At 26.9% G+C, this 22,348-nt stretch overlaps 1 protein-coding gene across 3 annotated transcripts in view; it reads left to right on the top strand.

The window, feature by feature from the left end:
- The window catches only part of LOC107444693 (alpha-2C adrenergic receptor-like), a 189,355-nt gene that overhangs the window by 106,695 nt on the left and 60,312 nt on the right, over positions 1 to 22,348 (top strand). For all 3 annotated transcript variants that reach the window (XM_016058909.3, XM_071178697.1, XM_071178700.1), the window contains exon 2: positions 12,947 to 13,073. The gene's annotated coding sequence lies outside the window, so the exon portion shown is untranslated. The remainder of the gene's footprint in view (positions 1 to 12,946; positions 13,074 to 22,348) is intronic.

Genomic DNA, 22,348 nt, shown 5'->3' on the forward strand with positions numbered 1-22,348 from the left:
ACAGTGACGGTGCGCATGCCGCGTATGTATGTAGAATATGGCTCGACTGTTCTCGAACTCATCCGCTATTACCTACTAAACTAGAGAGCGGCGTGCGCACCGTCACTGTGCACAAATTGCTTTTGCACAAATTGCAGAAATTAGTTTTTTTTTACAGTCACGATGCTAAAAGTCGAATCTTAAGCGCAAAATTTAGAAATAGTGATATTTAACGAATATATTTGGACATAGTACGCCAAAATTTCCTGAAAAACATTTTCAGTCTATTATATTTATTAGTATTTCGTAGAAAAAATTGATTCCGCATTTAGATACATCTTTATAGCATATTAAATTTCGCTCTGAAATTAAAAATTTATTTTAACAGTATCCGTGGGATTAATGTCTTTTTTTATTAAAATGTGAACAAGTTTCTAAATGAAATTTTAATTTTATGAAAAACGAAGCAGCTTACTCAACAACATCGCATGCTGAGTTTTAATTACAGATATCAATAAAAAAAAAGACTTATTAGAAAGAAAAGTTAAGATTATCTCCTTTCCTTATAAAACCTAAAANTATTCAAAAATTCAATTCCTCTCATAATTTTTGCACAAATTAGTTTTTTTTTTACAGTCACGATGCTAAAAGTCGAATCTTAAGCGCAAAATTTAGATATAGTGATATTTAACGAATATATTTGGACATAGTACGCCAAAATTTCCGGAAAAACATTTTCAGTTTATTATATTTATTAGTATTTCGTAGAAAAAATTGATTCCGCATTTAGATACATCTTTATAGCATATTAAATTTCGTTCTGAAATTAAAAATTTATTTTAACAGTATCCGTGGGATTAATGTTTTTTTATTAAAATGTGAACAAGTTTCTAAATGAAATTTTAATTTTATGTAAAACGAAGCAACTTACTCAACAACATCGCATGCTGAGTTTTAATTACAGATATCAATAAAAAAAAAGACTTATTAGAAAGAAAAGTTAAGATTATCTCCTTTCCTTATAAAACCTAAAAGTTTCAGAATACTTAATGAAACCCTTTTAGTTGTCGTTCAACTGATGATTTCATTATTTTCAAGAAGTCATTAATCTGCAAATGAGATTAAGGATGTCTTTAAATGTTGTAAGGTATCCTTTTCTTTTGATCTTAGAAAACTGCTCTCAATTCCTCTGACGGCTCAGTTCAGATTTTTGAACTTTTCGAGAATTTACTGTAACACCAATCATTATAAATGATCAACTATACTTAAAGATTCAAAGTTTTCCTCGGAACAGCAATTAGTGTTTCGATTTGGAATTCAAAAATAAAAGAAAGAATTTGTTTCCAAGAGGATCAATTATTAACTGGATGGATGTCCATCTCTGTGAATGATCAGGAAGAACGAAACTGGTTTAAAGTACGACAGTGTCTGAGAAAATAATTTCTTTACAATTTTTTTCCTAAAACAAATGGCACTTACATGCTTATTAAAAGGCTCTGAACCTCTACATTGCTGCTTATCACGTTTATAATAAGCGCAAAAATATAATGTATTTGTTGTTTAATAATAGTAAAAGGTTTTTTTTAAATCATTATAAATTTATTAGGTGGCTGTGAAAAATCTCCAAAGGATTATTGACTTTATTTTAAGGATTATTTAGTTGTTGTAGTAAGTAATTCTAGCACTGCATTAAAAGTTGATATAAGTACCTTAAATAGATACTGTGGTGATAGATTATGCCTCTCCAAACGGAGAATGTTTTTCATATAATGTTAAGTATTTGTGTGACATCATAGTACTTGATAATAAAGGAACAGATCTTTAGATCCAAGGCTTTAATTTGAAATACTAATCAGAATAAAGCCGTAATAGTAGCTGGGAAAAATACTAAGGAAAAATATTAAATAAACATAACAAGTGAATACCGATTAAATTAACGTATTACATTCAGTGAATAAACTTAGATTTTAAAATGGATTGATTTATTATTGCAAGATATTTTTATGCATATAAAAGCTAGAAATTTTAAAAATCAAATTGATAGGATAAAAATTAAAGTGTGAGCCCTGGATTAGAATGTGCGAATGTTGATACCCAAACGAAGATTTTATATTTGAGGTTTGGAATATATAAGTATTGGTATAGAAAAGTATAAATGGCTTTGTGAAATATTAAATAAATTTCAGTTACTAAACATCATATATACTTGTATAAACATCAGAAGTTATTTTGTAGAAAACTTTAAAATTTAAACTCTATAGCAAAGTAGCCTTCATCTGTATTTTCTGACATTATAAAATTCACTGGAATTAATATTCGTAATTTAATAATGAGTTAATTCACTTTAAAGTGTGCTTCTAATACTAATTTTATTCTCCGGCAATTACCTTTTTTTTTTCGTTTCTCCTTCGCGATTCCTTAAGATTGTCTCAATCCTCTGAGTTAAACCTAAGAATCAAGAATAGTTGATTCTTAATTTTCTTCTTATTAATTATTATTAACTATGCATTGATTATTCGTAAAGTTACAGTTTTTCAAACGAGATCAAGCTGGTCACCAAAGGTATCTAGCATTAATAAATTCTTAAAGAAAGGGAAAGGGGGAAATGTCCAGTTTAAAAAATAATAAAGCTAAAATAGTTAACAAAATGGCTATTACTAATATTCGCTATTAAATCAGCCCTTAATGATTCAATCTTTAAAGGCTGCATGGTTTAGGGGAGTATGGAAGCTATAGATATATATTTTATTTCAATTCTGTTTTGATAATACTTTACAAAAATATATTTTTGGTAAAATATAATATTTGTCTTAAGGTAGATGATGTTTGTATAACACTAATCTTAATAAACACAAAGGACCGATATGTATGTACCTTGCTTCCGACTCTATGGGAACACTGAAGCTCGGTAATATTTACCGAAGCTCTTCGGTAGATTTTTATGAAATTAACAATAAGTTATGATTTTGTAAAATGAGATAAAATTTAGTAAATATGGCAGCATTAGGGAGATTTTAAAATGATAACATGACTTAAAAACCATTTATTCGTTTAAATTTACAATTCAGCTTTGTATTTTTTTCTAAATGTGTGGTAATAAGAACTAAAATTTTCAAAATTAGAATTTTCGGTAAGCCGTTGCCATATGAACGGTTTAAATACCGTGGTTTAAATACCGTATATATTGGTTTAAATACCGTAAGGATGGTTTAATGGTTTAAATACCGTATATTTTGGTATATTTTCACCGGAAAAGTCATTTTCATACCGTGCGGTAATTTCACCGAACTATATTTCTCCGTGTATGGGCAGATAAGGCCAGGTGTGTGCAGATAAAGTAATGTTTCTCGTATTTTTCGGTATTTAGAGATGCATTGGAAAGTGGTGTTATCTATTTTTTAGATTATCGATCAAAAGAAGAATTAATATCAACAAATATAAAAGAAAAAGAATGAAAAAAAGTTTTAATTATCTCATATAGTCTTATAGGAAAACGGCTTTCTAGAAATTAAATATTAAAAAGCAGAGTACTGAAATTCATGACACAATCTTCACAGTTAGGAAGTTTAGAAAAATTTTAACACGAACATCTTGTAAATAAATTTAATTTTAATTTGGAACAAATTTGAGTCATATTAAGGTGCAAATTAATCTTTGTTAAACTGTATAACGCAGGATTATGGTTCCACTTAAAAGGAAATATGAGAAAGTTTAATTCCTTCTAAAAGAGTTAAAAATCGTGGGCTCGTAATATTAAAAAGCGTTAAATTTTATATTTTCTAAAAACTGGCATAACTTACTACCTTGATACTACCTTCGAAAAATAAGTTTAAAGTTTTGAATTAGTTCATAAGAGCACTGTTTTTAAAAAAATTTCGATTCTATTTTTTCTTTAAGAAAATACATTTTTTGATAAAAATAGGGCAAAAAAAATTTGAGATTTAATGAAAAACAAAACACCAGAGAGGAGCAAAATTTATTATGGTAAAATTTAATAAATATTTAATCAACATCTACCAAAACCTGCAACCTAAAGACTCTTTCCTCATAATACGATTCAAGATACCATAAACTTAATAGGTTTGGCATTCAATCCACTTTTTTCCCGCTGTCTTAATATTGAATAAGACCTTCACTTATGTTTACCTCTGTAAACGTGATTGCACAAATGTTAATGAGATGATTCTTTCAAAGTGATTACGAATCTGTAAATTTTCTTCTATTAATATTTGTTCCCGGTGATCAAAGTATTATGCTAAAACTAAGCTAAGCCCATGCAAAAGAGCTGTCATTCCAGTTCATATTCTTTCACTAAATTAAGTTGTGCATGGTGGTAAATTCGGAGTTGACTATCTTAACTATCCAGTTTATTACGCTTGTTAATACTCGGAAAGCTAATTTTGAAACATTACATTTCATGCAAACGAAATCAATATTTTTCTGGCTTATCAGAAAAGATCTTTCAATTCAAGAACATTCTCGAAATCGCCAGAAACTTCTGTTGGTCCAATGACATTTCTTTTTATTATGACGCTGCAATATGGTTCCCACCAATCGAGAAACTTCTTTGGGTGAGACGGGCACTGAAAATCTTACCTTATCTGCACCATACTCACCTTTTTACCGAATGGTATTTTAAGTGTATCGCGTCGCAAATAGCAATCTTAAAATACGCGTTTTCAGATGAACATTGATAAAGACCCACCTGACTTATGACCCCACAACATTTCGAGCATCGAATTGCATTGTATAATATACGTTATCTAAAATCATTAGAGTATAATAAAAGGACTCGAACTAACTTTTTGCGAACTTTTAAATGTTCCGGAGTGATTTGCTTTTTACCTCTTCTTTTTTTATAATGGTGTGCACATGTTTATTTTACCTTTAGTTATTTAACCACTATGTTGCCATATTATATATAAAACAAAAAATTTGAGGCTCGTTTTCTTCATTACCATATGACTATTTTACCTCAACTCAACCTTAATTAAATTTCAAATTTAAAAAGGCTATAGTTTTAGAGAAAATGCTCTTTCTGTATTAAAGTTAGCTGTTTTGAAGAAAACAATCGCCAAAAGAAGCACGTAAAATTTTTGCAAGGTGCACAGAAAGTTAACGGCAAAAATTATAGAAAATTATTGTAGAAAATTTAGATTACAAACTTTATAATAAAATAAAAATTTCTATAAACTGTTTTTATGTACGTTAAGTTAGCGTGAAATTTTTAAAGGTACCACTATTTAAACTAAACCCATTTTTTCGAGCATTAGTGACTGATAATAATATGATCTTTCTTTACTGAGCGCTATTTTTATATTATTTAAAATGGGTAGAAATGCTTTCTTTCATTTGCAAGAAACTTTCCAGCTTTAAATTTCAAAAAGCCAAATTGCGTAGATAGAAGAAATGGACAACACTAGTTGAATAAAGTATAACTTTGCAACACATGGACAACAGTAGTGTTCAACTTCTTGGCCTTGTAATTTTGAACCAAATTCAGAAGACAAGAAAATTCTTGGATCAAGTATTGGAAGCATTTGCGTTACATTGAGTGGAAAACGCGAAAATCTCTAACAATTACTCTGACCGCAAGGGGTCTCTATCCCATGATCTGCCACCCACTGAGGATATTTTACGTCAGCACTGTATTTAGTATAAACGTATAAAAATTTATCTATACGTATTAATGAAAAGTGGCCACCATTCCTTGCTTTTATGAGGCTATCTCTCCTAAATTTGAAGGTGAGATGGCCAAAAAATTCTTATCATCATTTCATCTCACTATGATTTTGATTTTCCAGAAGGAACTAAGATTCAACTATGTATATATATAATATATATATATATACACACCAAAGAGTCATTACATTATGACCACCCTGCTAATAACATGCAGGACCACCTNTATATATATATACTATCAATGTCCACTTAGTTGGAAGAAACAAAACCAACGTATTAAAAAATAGAACTATAATTTGAGAAAAATATTCCTTAGTAAATCAGTGATGAAATTTTTCTTACTTTTCATTGTACGAAAAAAACGTTTAGTTTCAATTTATAAGCAAGTTGAACTCTTTCTAGTACACTTGCATCTGCTACCACATATTTATGAATATAGAAGATAGTTAAGTTGTCCATCTCACCTTTAAGGCCACCTAACCTACATTTTCACTAACAAATGACACCGATTCACTAACACCGATATGCTAAAATAACAATTATTTGCTTTCTTCTTCCACAACATTGAAGTAGGACAATAAAATAAATATATTTTATATAAAATTAATGCAGCTAGCCGGGTATATAATAAAAAAGTATTAATGCTCTTCAATTAAATTGTATCAACATTTTTTTTATTTAGTTATTTTAAGGTTTTATCAGTTCGCATGGTATTCCAAAACCTCACCCCTTTATATATAATTTTATAATTCAATTGGAACTGAAGCTGAAGAGTTTACATATTAAGGGTAACATTTAATTTATAGCCAAAAGAAAAGCTTGTAAAAAAAGCTATATGGAAAGCATCAAAACTGATTTGGTTTCCTAATAATGTATGGAGATGTTTCTAATCGTCTGATTTTTCACTATTTCTTCTTCCTTATTTTTTCCAGGTATCAAACTAGTTTGAAAATTTCAGTACCACTTTCTTCAGTTGTGGTTCGCTTAATTTTGATAGCGTTTTTGATTGTTTTTTAGCTTAAATAAAATTCCCATCCTTTATATGTATATTTTTTTAACTTTATTTATGACAAGTATTTTAAAAAGTGTACATGAGATATTTTAAAATGTATATCAATTACAAAAAAATATATTAATGGTTGATTGTGGAACACCCTGTAAAATTTCATGAGCGCATTAGAACTAAATTGGAATTATAGTTCAATCGTTTTAACAACTTAATTTTGCATATTATATTTATTTGTATGAAAATTGAAATATGTTTTTAAAATAAACTATTTTTACAAAAAAGTACAAATGTTTTAAATTTGTGCTATAATTCATTCATTTCCTGAATTTACCTTTACATCTTGAATTAAAAGTATTTTCTTTGATACATTCACTTATTTGTAAGAAAATATTTAAATTTCTTTGTTATTAAAACTTTTTAATAGCATTGCACTTTTGGGGAAATTAATTAAGTGCCATTATTTTAATCATATCAAACCTATTACATTTTTTTCACTTTCAAAGCAAATATTTGGAGCTAAATTAAAAAAAAAGGAGGAAAATAAAACTCGTAAATAACCATAATGAGTTATTACTTACAATAAGCATATAATCATTAAAAAAAAATTCGAAATTCTGATCAAGTAAAAGAAGTATGATTACAATTTTAATAAAAACTGAAAGTTTATGAAACTTAATCTTAAAATATGATCAATTAAAAAGTAATTTCGATATTAAAAGATTGAATAAAATATTACTATTGAAGATGTGATAAAATATGTTAGAAAAATTTTCATTTTTATGCGCGTATTTCTATGCATATTAAAATTCACTAGGGAAACTTAATTTAAAAATTATTCTTTCTTCAACAAATATTTCGTTTCATTTGCGATAATGAATTGAAGTGAATTAACAAACTCGCACCAGCTCTGTTCGTTTTGAATTCTTTCAACAATTTACTATCTTTTTCTTTTCTTTTCAAGCTTTCGAAATTGGATAAATGTATTAATCTAAATTCTTAATTAGAATGATTTCAAACGTCTGATTTAAAGTAATGAGTTTGCTTCTGTTGATGTGAGTATATTTAGAAACTTTCGCGAACTGAAGACTGAAAAAATAAAATAAACTAATTTGGATATTTAGAAAGTGTTAAATTATTGCCGCCTGGAGCTGAATAGCTAATGAATAGTGTAGTGAGTCCTGAAAAATATTTTTCTCTTACTTTAATCTCATCTTTAAAGCTACTAGTATTTCTGTATTTAAATCCTTTTTCGATTATCAATACACTTTTCTTCTCAGCAAGCAAACCGAATTAAAGTATTCTATTTAGTCTGCAACGTTTTTTTTTTTGGTTCTTGTGGACGACTGATTCACCTGCCTTTAAATTTATTGTGAGACATGTTTTACACGTTATGTTTACAATGTTTTTGAATAGTAAAGATAGTTAGAAAAATTTTATTATATATTTAATTGAAATTTAAATTTTTTTTACAGTGGGAGAGAAAAGTTTTAGCAAAGTGTTTGTCAATCTTTATAAATGTAGATTAAACTATTTTATATGTAATTACATAACTTTATTACTTTTTCATTTTTTAATACATTTAATTTTTAAATTAATATAAAGAAGTTTAAAATAATGAAATGCAGTTGCATTCAGTCAGCATTGTATACATATTGGTATTGTATTTTCAATTTTATACATTTAAACTCGTGTATAACGTTTTAAATTAAAATTATATATGTAATATTTTCATGGTTATAAAATTAAAATTAGTTAATTCAATGTTAAGGAATTGGTTTAATAATCAATAAATGAAATATCTTTCATTTATAATGATATTAGCTTTTGTACCTAAATCTTTAACAGTTCATGGTTTATATTATTTCTCGCTTATTATCATTCTGTTTTCACGTAAAGGTCAGCAACAATTGATAAAGGTAATCTTTTTATCAATTATCATCATATGCAGGCTATATAGATAATTATGTTTATTGACTAATTATGTCATGGAATCAATTTATTAACAGTGGCAAGCGCATTACGTAATTGATACATTTATAGAACAAAACTAATTTCGAAAAATGCATGCGGGAATGTTATTGACTGTTGAAATGTATAATAAGGGTGCAAATAGAATGTATTTTTTCTAGTAGAAAATTTATGCCACCCGTTTTAGGTACGCTTTTTATGAGTTTAGCAAAAATTACTCAATGGAACAGTAAAAAGACGAGAAAAGAGCTTGTAAATTAATATTATTTAGTTAAAAATACTTATTTATACATGTTGTGCACATGAAAATGATTTTATACTTTCGTATAGAAAAATCCTAAAAACTAGTTCATTTGCGAACTAAACTTTATTTATACTGGATTGAGCAAGTTACATTCTATACTGTGAATTTCTTTTAAACATTACATTATTAATATAATTCATTTACATTTCTCTCCAAGATAAGCTTCTTTTCACTTAATAAATATATCACAGCAATAATTAATCGAAAAAGTGTAGTCAAAATAAGATTCATAATATAAAATGATACTGTGATATTTCTAATACACGTATAATGTATTATTTAATTATAAACCCAGTTGGTGGAAATGATTTGAGTTGTGAAATGGCACTGAATATTTAAGGCAAGAAATAAAAAACTCGTCCCGCAGCCTTAAAATTATTACAATGCTTTTTTTATGAGAGAAATTAATTTTTGTCTCATTTACAATATTTGAAATTTAGACAGAAATAAAGTCGCATTTTAACGATTCATGAAATAAAATTAATATAATTGTTATTTATAGCAATTACAAAAAGAGTAACAGCAGGGATAAATTCGCAATATGAGAAAATAATTTTAAAAAATTACAATTAAAACAGAATAATTTTTAATATCTTTAGTATTATATATAGTACATGAACTCAGGGTGAAAATCATTAGTGATCGATCAAATTTGCAAAATTCAAATGCACTGCGAGTTTATTTAAAACATTAAAATGTTAACTGATATGTAAAATCTAGAAAAGATAGTCTAATATGGCAGAATGTTAAGATAATTTCAAGACCTGTTAAATACGTAAATTCTATATGTTATAATCTTAAATAAAAATGTAAGCCCATTCCAATTCTATTTTTTTCTTACTTATTTCCATTTCCATTTCAATTGCAAAATTCAGTCATTAAGCTCGGTGAACATATGTAAATTTTACACATGTTCACTAAATTAAGATAGTGCATTTTAATTAAGTTTATAGTGCACTTTATAAAACTATATGCTTATCAGTATAAGCGTTCATATAATTTTACATAAATTTTAGAAGAACTAAATTTTAATTATTGTATCTAATATTTATTTATGGATTTTTTTTTACCTTCAAAATTTTTTGACTTAATCAGCTTGACAATGTATAGTATTGTAGGGAAAAAGTGTACCCCTATCCTCCCAGGCTCAATGTGTCTTCGCGTGGTTTAATAAAAAAGCAGAAAAAGTTTCTAGGTTTGTGTAAGTAAATAAATAACAATCGCGAATTAAATATTATCTTACATTTACTTTTGTGTCAAATATATCTTGATAATATAATTTCAAAATTCGTTAAAATATGAAAAAAATAACAAAAATTAAATTTTGAAAAATTCCTCCTTTTCTTACATACGTTTCTACATCGTTCAATGGATTGAAATTTTGAAGGACTGTTTGTAGCCACATGTGTAGTGATATATGACACAAAATACTGTGGAATGACTCGAAATACCATTCCGTAAATAGCTCAAGAATAATATTTGAAGAATTCCATATTGTCTTATATACGTTCTTACATCACTAAATCTGTTCAATTTTCGAGGGGTTACTTGTAGACACAATTGCTTTGATCTATGACACAAAGTACTGTAGACTGACTCAAATTACCGTTCTTTAGATAGCTCAAGATTTTGACATACGCTTGGTTAGGCTATCTTTATAGACTTGAAGTTTTGAAGGTACTTTGAACATTGAACAGAAAGTGCTAACTGTTGTAGAGCTTAAGTTCTGTGCTTTATAAAACACAGAAGGATTTTTTCAAGCAGAATATAAGAAATTTAGAGTACTACTAATAAATAAAATTCATTTTAATATGCTAAGGAAAATTTGATTAAAAAAAATTACAAATAAAAAATATATTGCTAAAAACGGGTGAAAATGTAATATAACAGCGAATTGAAAATGCACTTATTTTAAGAAAAAAATCTAATAGTTATTATTATTATTCAAATTTCGCTTACTTTTAATATTCTAACCAAAATAATTTACAATTTTTGTGATGTGCGTTTTTTATGTTAGTAACTAATTAAAATTTTGTTTGTAATTGTAAAAGTAGTTGCTAGTACTACGAAAAGTGCATTTAATCAAAGTGTTTCCCTTTAATTAGCGTTTAGTTGTCAACAGTTTCAAAACAATAGCCAATTTCTTTTTCTAAATTATAAGAAAACATACAATTAAATTCTGAATTAAAACAATGCAATTTTTCCCCAAAGCTAATTTTCAGAAAATATATATATTCATAAAAAAACAATTTATTCACGAAAAAATGGTAGATTTTCTGGAGAAAAAAAAGCTTGAATTGCTTTTCTTTGAATCAGAAACTTAATAAAATTGCTCTTTTATGCACCCATACAGGAAAACTACAAACTCGTTCTTTTAATTAAATTATTCAAACCATTCTAACAGCTGTCTCTCATCTACATACGGAATTAACTTCCGTACTACAGAATTCTAGATTTAGCGTAATGTCAGCAGCTGGATTTTTGATTAAAAAATATCTGAAGATGACGACAGATTAGAGCAACTAAAGTTTTGTTCCCGAAAGAAATTTTTCCAGAGTGTCTTGTTAACTAATGATACGCGTCATACTTATTAATTTTAAAAATATAAACTATGAGATGCGTCAAATTACTTTAATTTACCATTTAAAATTATTCCTAAAAAGAAATTTTTAAATAAACTGAAATTTTGATGTTTATATAAGCTTATATGGCATGACCATTACTTTGCTATTATTATTTTTTTTATTTTGAAATATATATCAAAATTTGAATATGTATCGAATTGGGGAAAAATTTAAAGCGAAAAAATTAAAGTACTTATCATAGAAAATTGAACCTTGTAACCTTCAAATAAACATGTAACTTGTATAAATTCTCTTGAAGCGTTATAATCGTCCATAAAACAATAAATACACCTGAAAAATTTCAATACAAGCTTTTGATTGGAACCCTGAGGGCAATAGAAAAAGAGGAGGACCTAAAAATACTTGGCGCAGGATGATTGTAAACGAATTGAAAACAATAGGAAAGACATGCAGAGGGGCGAAATATCTAGCCGCAAATAGAGTCAAAGGGAAAGCTATGATACAGTCCCTATGCTCCGATTCGGAGTGAAGAGGAACGTGTATATATGCATCATTTAGAATTCTGAATATCTAAACATCTCCTGCTCATCTGTAACTACTTCCCCTAAGTTCGAGACTTTGCCCCGTAATAATTACACTTAGTGTTTAATATAAAGAATAAACACGCAGTTCCTCGTTTTGTTGTTTGTTTAGGTTGAAAACTGAAAAGGCGCATATTTCTCCTCGTCAATTTACGTAAACACGCATCTCAAACTGAGCCCATTATTGTAAACACGCATTTTGAATAGTGTCCATTTTTATAAACACTTCTTTTGAACTGTGTCCATTTTCGGAAAAACACGTTTTGAGCTATGTCGAGATTTCAAAACTTATAGATGAGTAAATTTATCAAGATATTTTCCATTTAATCTGCCGTGGCAGGGGCTTTGCTTTGAATGTTCAGTTCTCATTTGAAATTAGCGACTCGCTAAAGATTAAAAATAACAGAAAGTATTGAATTTTTGAAAAGAGCTCTTAAACATTATGCATAAAACAAAATAAAAATGTAACTGAAAAAATTTTTAATGAAAAAAATAATCATTATCGCCATATTGCTAAATTAGAAATTAGTTCAACCTAGATGATTTAAGGACGTTGAAAAGTCATACTAATATGCATGAACGGATCATATAAAAAAGGTTTGATAAATTAACTCAGAAAATGTACTTGATCCTATAAGACGCATAACCATTCGTTTCATAATACAATTAGTACATATAAACTAATTTTTTTGTCCATATTTAAGAAGGTAATTCAGTCAAATGCTCACCCTTAAAAGCTTATTTTTTAATTTTCTTTTCAATTCATGGTATATCTAAGAAAACATTAAGTCTCATCGATTTGATTTCATTATGCATTTGCACGTTTTCATTGCAGATTTTTGCTGATAAATGGAAATATGTTGACACCTGACAGGAATCTGCGTCAGAACAAAATGAAGATGTGCTGTAAATTTAAAATAAACTCACATGTGAAAACTTCCGCAAATGTCAGAAAAGTTTCAGTAAGTAAACATTGTTTTAGTTATTAGCAGATTATTTTATTTGAATTTTTTCTACATTTAAACTTATAACATGTAATCCAAAGTATATTTAACAATAAAGAAATTAAATTTAAAAAGGAAGTCTGAAAGTATTATTTTTTATTGAATATTATTTCGCATTACCAAGTAAAAACTAGTTTTTCATATTTTTGAAAGCAAAATTTTCAGCAAAATAACAAAATATTTTAAGCGAAAATTTAATTAAAAAAAAACATGGTATTAAAATTAAATTTCTGAGTTTCTTTCAGTTTTTGCAGCTTCTCGTGACTTGAAATCTTTCTTACTTTAGACTATTTCTTATTTAATTTAACTTGATAACCACAAAAGAAATCTAACTTAATAAGACAAGTATGACAACAATACAATTATTATATTATAATCGAATTTTTAAGACATGAAAATTATAAGACATGGAAAATGTTTTGTACCACATAGCGAAAGCTCAGATGTTTATTATGAAAACTGCAGAAATAAATAATGTGATTTATAAACAATTTTTGAGAAAAATAACTTTAACACGTAACTTTAAAACCTTATTTGTTCATCAACTATAATGGTATAAATCATCAAATATAATGATGCTATCATCACACCTTCTCATGCACGATATAGTCATCAATATTTTTTAAAAATGTGGAAAACTCAAAAAAAAACTCCAAAAAAAATAGTATTTAAATTTATAAATAGATATGTACAGTAAAAATGTTTGTAAATATTATCTATGACTAAGTCAATGAAACAAATTCCAAGGATGATAAGTATTCATATTTAATTTTTTCTTTGAAGCATATTTAAAATAATAAATTAAAATTAGATAAGGCATAAATAATACTTAAACACAGTTACATGACGTTTTACATCGAAGAAGAAAAAAATTTTAATTGATTTGCTAGACAATAAATTAATTCCTTTAAGTTATAAAAGTAGCAAAATATACTTCGAAATAATTTATTTCCAGAAAGTTCCTGAAAAAGATATGTGTTTTTCAAAAATGTGTTCTTTTATTTTGTACAATATTCAGTAAAAATGAAATAGTACGTAGTAACAAACAAATAAAAGAAAATCTACTAAAAATAACAATAAACCTCGAAATGAGATATATTGTCAAAACTTCAGTAAGAGCGTTCATTATTGCGATAGTTTTATTTTTTCGTATTGAGTCTGAGGAAAAAAACATAGACAACTGCCTACTTGTCTTTAAAAATTTTGACAAGAGCTTCAACAAACGTTGCAATTTTTCTAAACAATTTTCCAAAAAAATCTATTTATCGGAAACAGACTTATAGTTGCTTATTTTTCCCACAAAAATATATTATCATTTCATATTTCTTTTGACGTTAAAATTTTATTATTTCAGTTTTAAGCATAAACTCTTAGATGTCACTTATGAGTAAAATGTTATTTAGAAATACTTTTTAGTTGGAATTTACTTTACATTTTTATTTAAATTCTTAAGAATGTTAAATGGAAAACCTATTAAGAATCATTTTATAATTTTTACGCACTTATGAAGTATCATTGATTTAATAACTAAGACAAAATAAGAATTGCTTTAAAATTTAGATTGATGAAGAAAGCTTTTTAAAGAAGTTTTAAGGTATTTATTTTACTACGATTAAACAATTTGTGATCCTAATTACTTTTTAAATTTTAAAGTGACTGAATTGTTAATCATTTTTTTATCATTATTTGAATTTAAATTTGTGAACTTATGTTTTCAGACATAGAGGTGTAAAATACTTTAAACCCCACAGAGCAAAAATTGTAATATACTCACTTATTTCTTTTTCTCTTAATTCAAATGAAAATAAACATTTACACTTTAAGTAAATAAGGAAATATTAACTTTTTTGATGAAAAAATCTTGATAACCTAACAGTTTGAAGAGCCTTATTCGAATATTCAAAAACAAACATAAAATTAATTCATGAGGTAAAAAAAGTATACATTATTGTTGGCATTGTATTTCAGTGTTCAATATAAAAAAAACTCTATCTTTTTATTGAAAGCTTTAATGATGTATTTGATTTATGGATATGAGATAAATTTATATTTGTGAATAAATGAAATAAACTGTATAATTTATGACATCAGCTTATGTTACTGCTTTCAAAACATAATTTTCACTGATAATTTAATAAGGAAATGATAAACATTTCTTTTTAAAAAACTATCTATAAATTAAAAATTTTAATATGTAATTGATTTTTACACTAAAAGCTTATATTTTAGATATACTTTAACAATGAGCCATTTCTGAACACAACAGAACGTCTTTAGCATAACATTAATATATTTATTCAAGATAATCAGTGTTATAAATTATTCCAGCAACTTTTAAAAGTCTTCGTCAAATTGAACTTAAATAGATGAATCATAAAATTAAATCACTGATATGAAAGTTTCATTTATTCACTCAATGATTCGTTGAAATTAGGCGACATCAGATGATCCTATTCATTAGAAATTTCTATCGTACTTAATCATTTATTACTGAGAAACTTTATACAAAGGCCTGCCATCTGAATTGGATTTTAACGATCACGCACTTATCATACGTAATCCTTTTGGTCTTTTATTGCGAACTAGATTAAGGAACCATTATTGTCCACGCAATTGACCATTGCATTGCAGAGTTTTCCTGATAATAATCTTGATCGTTAAGAAATTAGTAATTAAAGACAAGATGAAATATATAAACAATATAAACAATAAACGGATGTCTCACTCAAAAATAGCCAACTAAAAACCAATTAACGAAAAACGCAACGAGATAGAAATGAACTTTTACAGATCTAATTTTAAGAAATTTAATTAAACAGATTTTCAAATTAGTTTTGGATTTCACCAATTGATGACTGCTATTTGAGAAAAGTAAAAAGCAATGTCTTTAATATAGCTATTTTTAGCAATAGCTATGCGTAGTCTGAAACAAAACTAACAGATGCTCATTTTTTTCCTTCTATAAAGCGCAATTTGATGCGCTAAAAAATAAGCTTTCTGATTTCTTAAGCAGAATACAGTGAATCATACTTGTTTTTTTTCTTTATTCGTATCTTTTAAGACTCTTGATTTTTTACGTTCTTCACGAATTCTTAATTTAAGGATATCTGTGAACAGAAAATTCTTACACTAGATGATTTGTAAAAAGCAGTTTTACGTCTAAGCATGTTTATACGCATATATAATTGCAATTTCAAGCCCGACACTGAAGACAAAAGAAGTTCTAGATTAAGAAATAGAACATTCTAGCTCTAGGTAATAGTTTTAGGGAATTGAAACTTCATTCGAGTTGCTTAAAAAAATTTATGAAATCACCCTGCAGTATAATGATACCCTAGCACATGATACGTGATTATTGCTACTGAAAGTTCTTTTGCTGTCAGCAAAAAAAACTAGAATATTGTGTAAAACTGTGAAACTTGATATAATTTATTGTTCCGGAACTAGCTGTTTTTATACTTGAATTTATAATGTTGAAAAAACATCCATCAAACTTGATTCAGCTTATTGCTCTAGAAAAAAGTATATACCTTAAAATTTATAATAGTGGAACAAAAACTATCAATCTTGATCTAATTTAACGCAATGGGAACAAAATATACTATATAATCAATAATACTGAAACAAACCAATTAAACCTGATTCAAAATTACCACTTTAAAGAGTATACAGCAAAAATACAAAAAAATTTAATTTATGATACTAAAATTAATTTATTTTAGGCATTTTTTTATGATTTTTATAAACCTACAATCTTCTTATAATTCAGAAAGTTATTAAAAATCATATAGAAGCACTCGAAAAGCTCTTAAAAATAATTTTTTTTAATATAAAATGAGATTTTAATTTATATTTAGTGTGAAAAAAATGTGTAAGTTCTGTGGGCAAATATGACACATTAATATACCGGACTTCAACATCTTTGGGGTTAGCGTGAGTAGTTTACTTTTCAGACAGAAGAATAATTATTTTCTGCTTTCACGCTATCGTCCAAAGTCAATTAACTAAGAACAATACTTGTAACTCCTTAGAGTAATACAAAGAAAACGTTAAAAAGTGCTTCCAGTAAATTGTTTGCTTTTCTACCTTCTGGTTAATTTCAAGTTGTGTATATACGTAGCACATTTTCTGCAACGCATACTAAATTAATAAGACCTGCTCACGCTTTGAGACTTTTTTTTAATGTTATTTTTGAAGGATAATTTTTTCGCATGAAATATAAGCTTGCACAATTGAAAATATAAATATTTTTTGTTGTTGATTTGCTTAAAAGGAATAAATAAAAAATGAAAAAAATAATTATTATGTTTTTATACCACCCGCATAATATTTACGCGAATCCAAAAGTTTAAACCCTATGTTTTTTGCTTCATAGTAACTTTAAACAAGAGTAATTTATAAATTTCAATGTCACATTAGAATCGTAGTAATTATAAAACAATTAGTCAAAAAGAGTTTGAAGAAACTTTACTATACAATAGTAAAAAGGAACTATACTTTAAAATATAGCCTATACTTGCATACATAATGCTTCGCTACCCTAGATTTATTCGCATTAATATTGTATTTAAACTTTTTTGAAAAAGGGGAGAAGAAAAATATCAATTTTATTTATAAGAAACGAAGTAATTACGAAGAATTAATTTTGAAAGAATCCGAAATAAAGTTCTTTAAACTATGAAAATCTTGGGGAAAAAGAAAAGAAAAACCAACTTGGCTCATTTATTGGCATGTATTGTTTCCTTAATTTTCATTGCAACCCTTGTACATCATTACTCATTCCTTTATTTGTACAGGCAGCATTTCTATCTTCTTATCCATTAAGAGGCATTAAAAATATTGATATATTTATAACTAATGAATTCCTTTCCATATTAATATTTCGTTTATAAATGTTTGTAAATTATTTTACTAATTCAAATATTTTAAACTCGGTTTTTCTTTTCCTATCTGTCAATAAAAGCTGACGATAAAAGAATAGTGATTTTAATAATTATTGGCTTAAGCACTTTATATATTACGTAGTATTTAAACAGTGTATACGATCTTGAGAGAAACGTATTATCCTTGTAATCTTATGGTCACAAACAGTATTGTGCCCATTTCAGACTCAGTGCTCTTAAGAATTAAGATATTGGATCATATTATTACATTTTTGTTTCCATTGCATTGTGTGGTTATGGTATGGATAGTAGTAGTAAAAATGCAGCTTTTATTGAAAAAAGTAATGTATAAATGTAAGTAATAAACATTGATTCATATTTTACTGTTATAAAGTAAGAATTCTATATTCTAATAATTCGAGATCCGTTGATTTAAATCAGCATGATTAAAATAATCGCGGTTTAAATCTAGTGATCTCTAGAAAAATCATTGATTTGAATCCTATTGTTGTTTAAAGAAATCTCAGTAATTCATATTTAAAAATGCAAAGCATTTCACTATAAGATTGTTTAAATTTTTTTTAATAATTTTCAAAATTTAAAATTTTTGAAATTTTTTTGTAAATGGATGAAGAAGTTTTGCAAATGATTAAGAGTAAAAGAGAAGCAAATTGTTTAAGAAGTTTTAATTACAAAAATTACATTATTATTTAAATGTAATAGATTATTAAACTACGGCACTTATGAAGTGACCACCAATTAATTTTGCTATTAAAATATAGTTATTAAGAAATTAAGAACAAGACAATAAAAACTAAATAATTGATTTAATTTAATTAAAACTCTATTAATGATGATGAAAAAAAATAAATTTCATAAATTATAGACATTTTAAATTATTATATTTTAAAAAAAGCGAATAAAAACATTTTATACTTTTCTAAACAATCAATGTAACGGCTAATTTTTTTATTTCAATACTAAAGTAACACTCACTAATTCCCTGTCGCGACTACATCGAAAACAAAAATCTATTTATAATTCTTTATTCTTTATTTATTACCACAAAAATTTTTCAGTTTTATAGTTATTTTAATTCTCACAGTCTTTTTGGCCATTTGCTTTCGCCAAATTTAATATTGATTATGGGAGGGTGGCTTTATTTTTAGCTGTGTTATCTTTCGATATATAGCTAACCATGGATCGCTTCCCATGCTCCTAACTGTTCGCTGGGAACAATTCATTTACTCTAAATTTGGAATTATTGGCGATTGGCGGAAATTATTTTTAATTCAAAAAAGTTGCAAAATTTATCTGAAAAAGGCTTATTTAGTAGAGCCATTATAAAATCACATCTTTGCCTTGATATATTTTAAAATTTAGCTTTATTTTCTCTGCGAGTGTAGTTTGACAATATGGTCCTCAAAGTAATTTACAATTTAGTGTATTCATATTAATATATATTGAGGTAGAAAGTCATCGATAAAAAAAGTCATATAAATCGTATTAATACATGTTGTGTTAAGAAAGTCATTTCTAGTCTGCAAATGGTTCACTCACGAAAGCATTTCGTGGTTTTGCTCTCTATGTAATACAATTGCTATTAAATTAGCTCCAAAAAGTTCTCTCTTAAAAATAATATCTTGAAAAGAGAACCCAAGAGTTCGTTTTTTACAGAGTTGAAATTAAAATTGCATGTCTGCTATGTCAAAAACAAGAAAGCCGTTCGAACTAGTTGCTCAAAATACACTATAAGAAATTTCTCGGAAAAAATAGGTTAAATTACAATTTATTTAATTATTATTTTACCATATTCAAACAAAACAGTCAAATAACTAAGAGGCTAATCAATATAAATAAGAAGATAATCAAACTGTGTTAACTGTGAATAAAACCGTTTACTAACTGATTTCACCTAATACGGTTAAACAAACAAATTTGTATCGCTTTAACTGGGTTCTCCAAATCAAGCTACTTTATTCCTTGTAGCTGGATGAGTATTATAGCCAAGAGGACTAATGTGGCAATTTCATGACCGAAAGAACGGGGGTTCGTGTCCCAGCACTGACGTCACACTATTTCTTCCATTCTTTTCAACACATAAAGAGTTTCCAGAGTCCTCCACTTTCCAATATTTAATCATGGACTGTCAGAATACGATATTCTCAATCACACATGAAAGGTAGCACCAGAAAACTGATAAACTATCTCTAATGTCCAACAAAATTTCTTTTTCAAGGTTTTGAAATCATGCTAGTTATAAATGGCTAAAAAACCGTACAGTTTCGTATTCATGGTTTTTCAATCATACTAGTGGTGAATGGCTTCAAAACCGTAAAGGTAAAAATTGTTCTTCACCTTAAACTTTACAGTTAATTGGATAACCAGACTGATGCCGATTATTTTGCAGTAATTTTAGAATAAAAATTCTGACATTGCAGGGAATAAAATGCAGTCTAACAGAACTCTAAAGCTGTTGATTTTCTGGCTTGATCACTTTTCATTTGGAATTGAAGCACCAATTTTTAAGCAATGTATAGAAGACTATTAGTATCATTAGTGATGTGTATTCATCAGTTTAATAAAAGTACTTAAATATTTGCATTTATATTAAAGCTGTGAATTTGATACAAGTTTTTCATTTATATTTCTATAAAAGCTGTTTACAAGATATAAGTCTTTATAATTTATTTTTATGGCTAATTATCATCAGTTACACAATGATTGAAAATGAATTTTCTTGTTAATTTACTTTTGAGTTTCATTGTATAGAGAATAATAATGATAAATATTTATGCCGGAAATGGTTACTTAATTATCTTAAACTATATTTAAATTATTATTATTATGTGAAGTGAATAAATCCGTTCATAGTATATGTTTACAAGATGATTACTTCTTTTTACACAAGGAAATATGAAATTTTTTATAGAATTGGAAAAACAAACTGCAATTTTTGTGCATAGTATATTTCTATGTTCAGTTTAATGAAGAAAGTAGGTACAGGTCTTTAAATATTCTTTTGCCTTAATAAACGCATATTAATAAAAACTAACTTAAGTAAATTCAAATTAATAAAAATTTATATTATACTTATAAAAAAAATTTTTTAATTTTTAGATAGATTATTGAAGATGAGCAAAGCCAATATTTTATTGTTTAGCATTTTAGAAAGAAAATGTTTACATTTAACATTATTTTTTGCCGAAGTTTTCCTTTCTAATTTTTAAATTTTATATACATTGCTGAATACTAAGCGATATTTCATAATTTTTCTCCAAGCATATTAAAAAGAAAAGAAATAAGGTGTTTATTCTATCACAAAACTAGCTTGTTTTCTTGAAAAATCTCACACATTTTTCTACATCCACTTAATAAACTGCAGGCGTTTTCCTGCCCGGGTATTATTATGCAATATTTCCTAGTTTAGATGTAAAAGTATGCGCCAAGAAAACTGAAATAAATTGAAACATTCCGTCTTCGTCAAGTCTTTCAGGGAAAGAAATTGCTACCTGATTCTGAAACACAAGCCTGCAGGAAGAAGCTGGAGTTTTAGTTCTCGTAATTTAAGATACAATCCATCATCTTTCAAGTTTCTGTTTAAAAAACGCTAAGTCAGCTCCACAAATGAGCCTTTCACAGTTTCTTCAGTAAAGTGTTTGTTTTTAAGGATTCTTTTTTGTACAAAGCCTCTTTCTTTCTGACAGTTTAAGATAAATATCGGTGTTTTAGGGTTGGATGGTTCTTCTCAAAAACTGTGTATTGAAATTGAAATAGCTTTTCTCTTTCTATCTATGTAGTCCAAGAAAAGAAACTACTGCTAAATAATCGATATCTTTCCATAGTAAATACTAATTAATTAAAATGTGATAGTATACTTGGTAGTTTTAATTTAAGTGAAGAATACGAGGTTAATACGGTTGTAATATAAATTGTTCAAAAACTATTGAATTTTAATGTAATACGCGTGTAATAATTTAAAAACGAGGCATTATTAATCAAATGAATATTGTTATATTATTTTATAAGTGTTTATCCACATTTTATGCAACTATGAATTCGTAGTTATGGAAGAATTTACCCCGACCCGCCCTTATTTAGGGCATACGGGTAAATGTTTATTAAATGAATGAATGAATTCGTAGTTATATGAAGTAGCTGAAAATTTGCACTCAAACATACAGCAGAAAATTTATAAAATAATTAAAAAAACAAGGTGTATCTTAAACTGAAAACAGAACTGACAGAAAAGAAAATTACCAGAAAATTAATTAGTATTTTAAAGATTTAAAAGTAAAAATATTATAGTAACATTTAACATTAAAAAAAATATTCTTTTTAAACAAGATA

The sequence above is a fragment of the Parasteatoda tepidariorum genome, chromosome 1 (genome assembly GCF_043381705.1).
Source record: "Parasteatoda tepidariorum isolate YZ-2023 chromosome 1, CAS_Ptep_4.0, whole genome shotgun sequence".
Taxonomy (NCBI): Eukaryota; Metazoa; Arthropoda; class Arachnida; order Araneae; family Theridiidae; genus Parasteatoda; species Parasteatoda tepidariorum.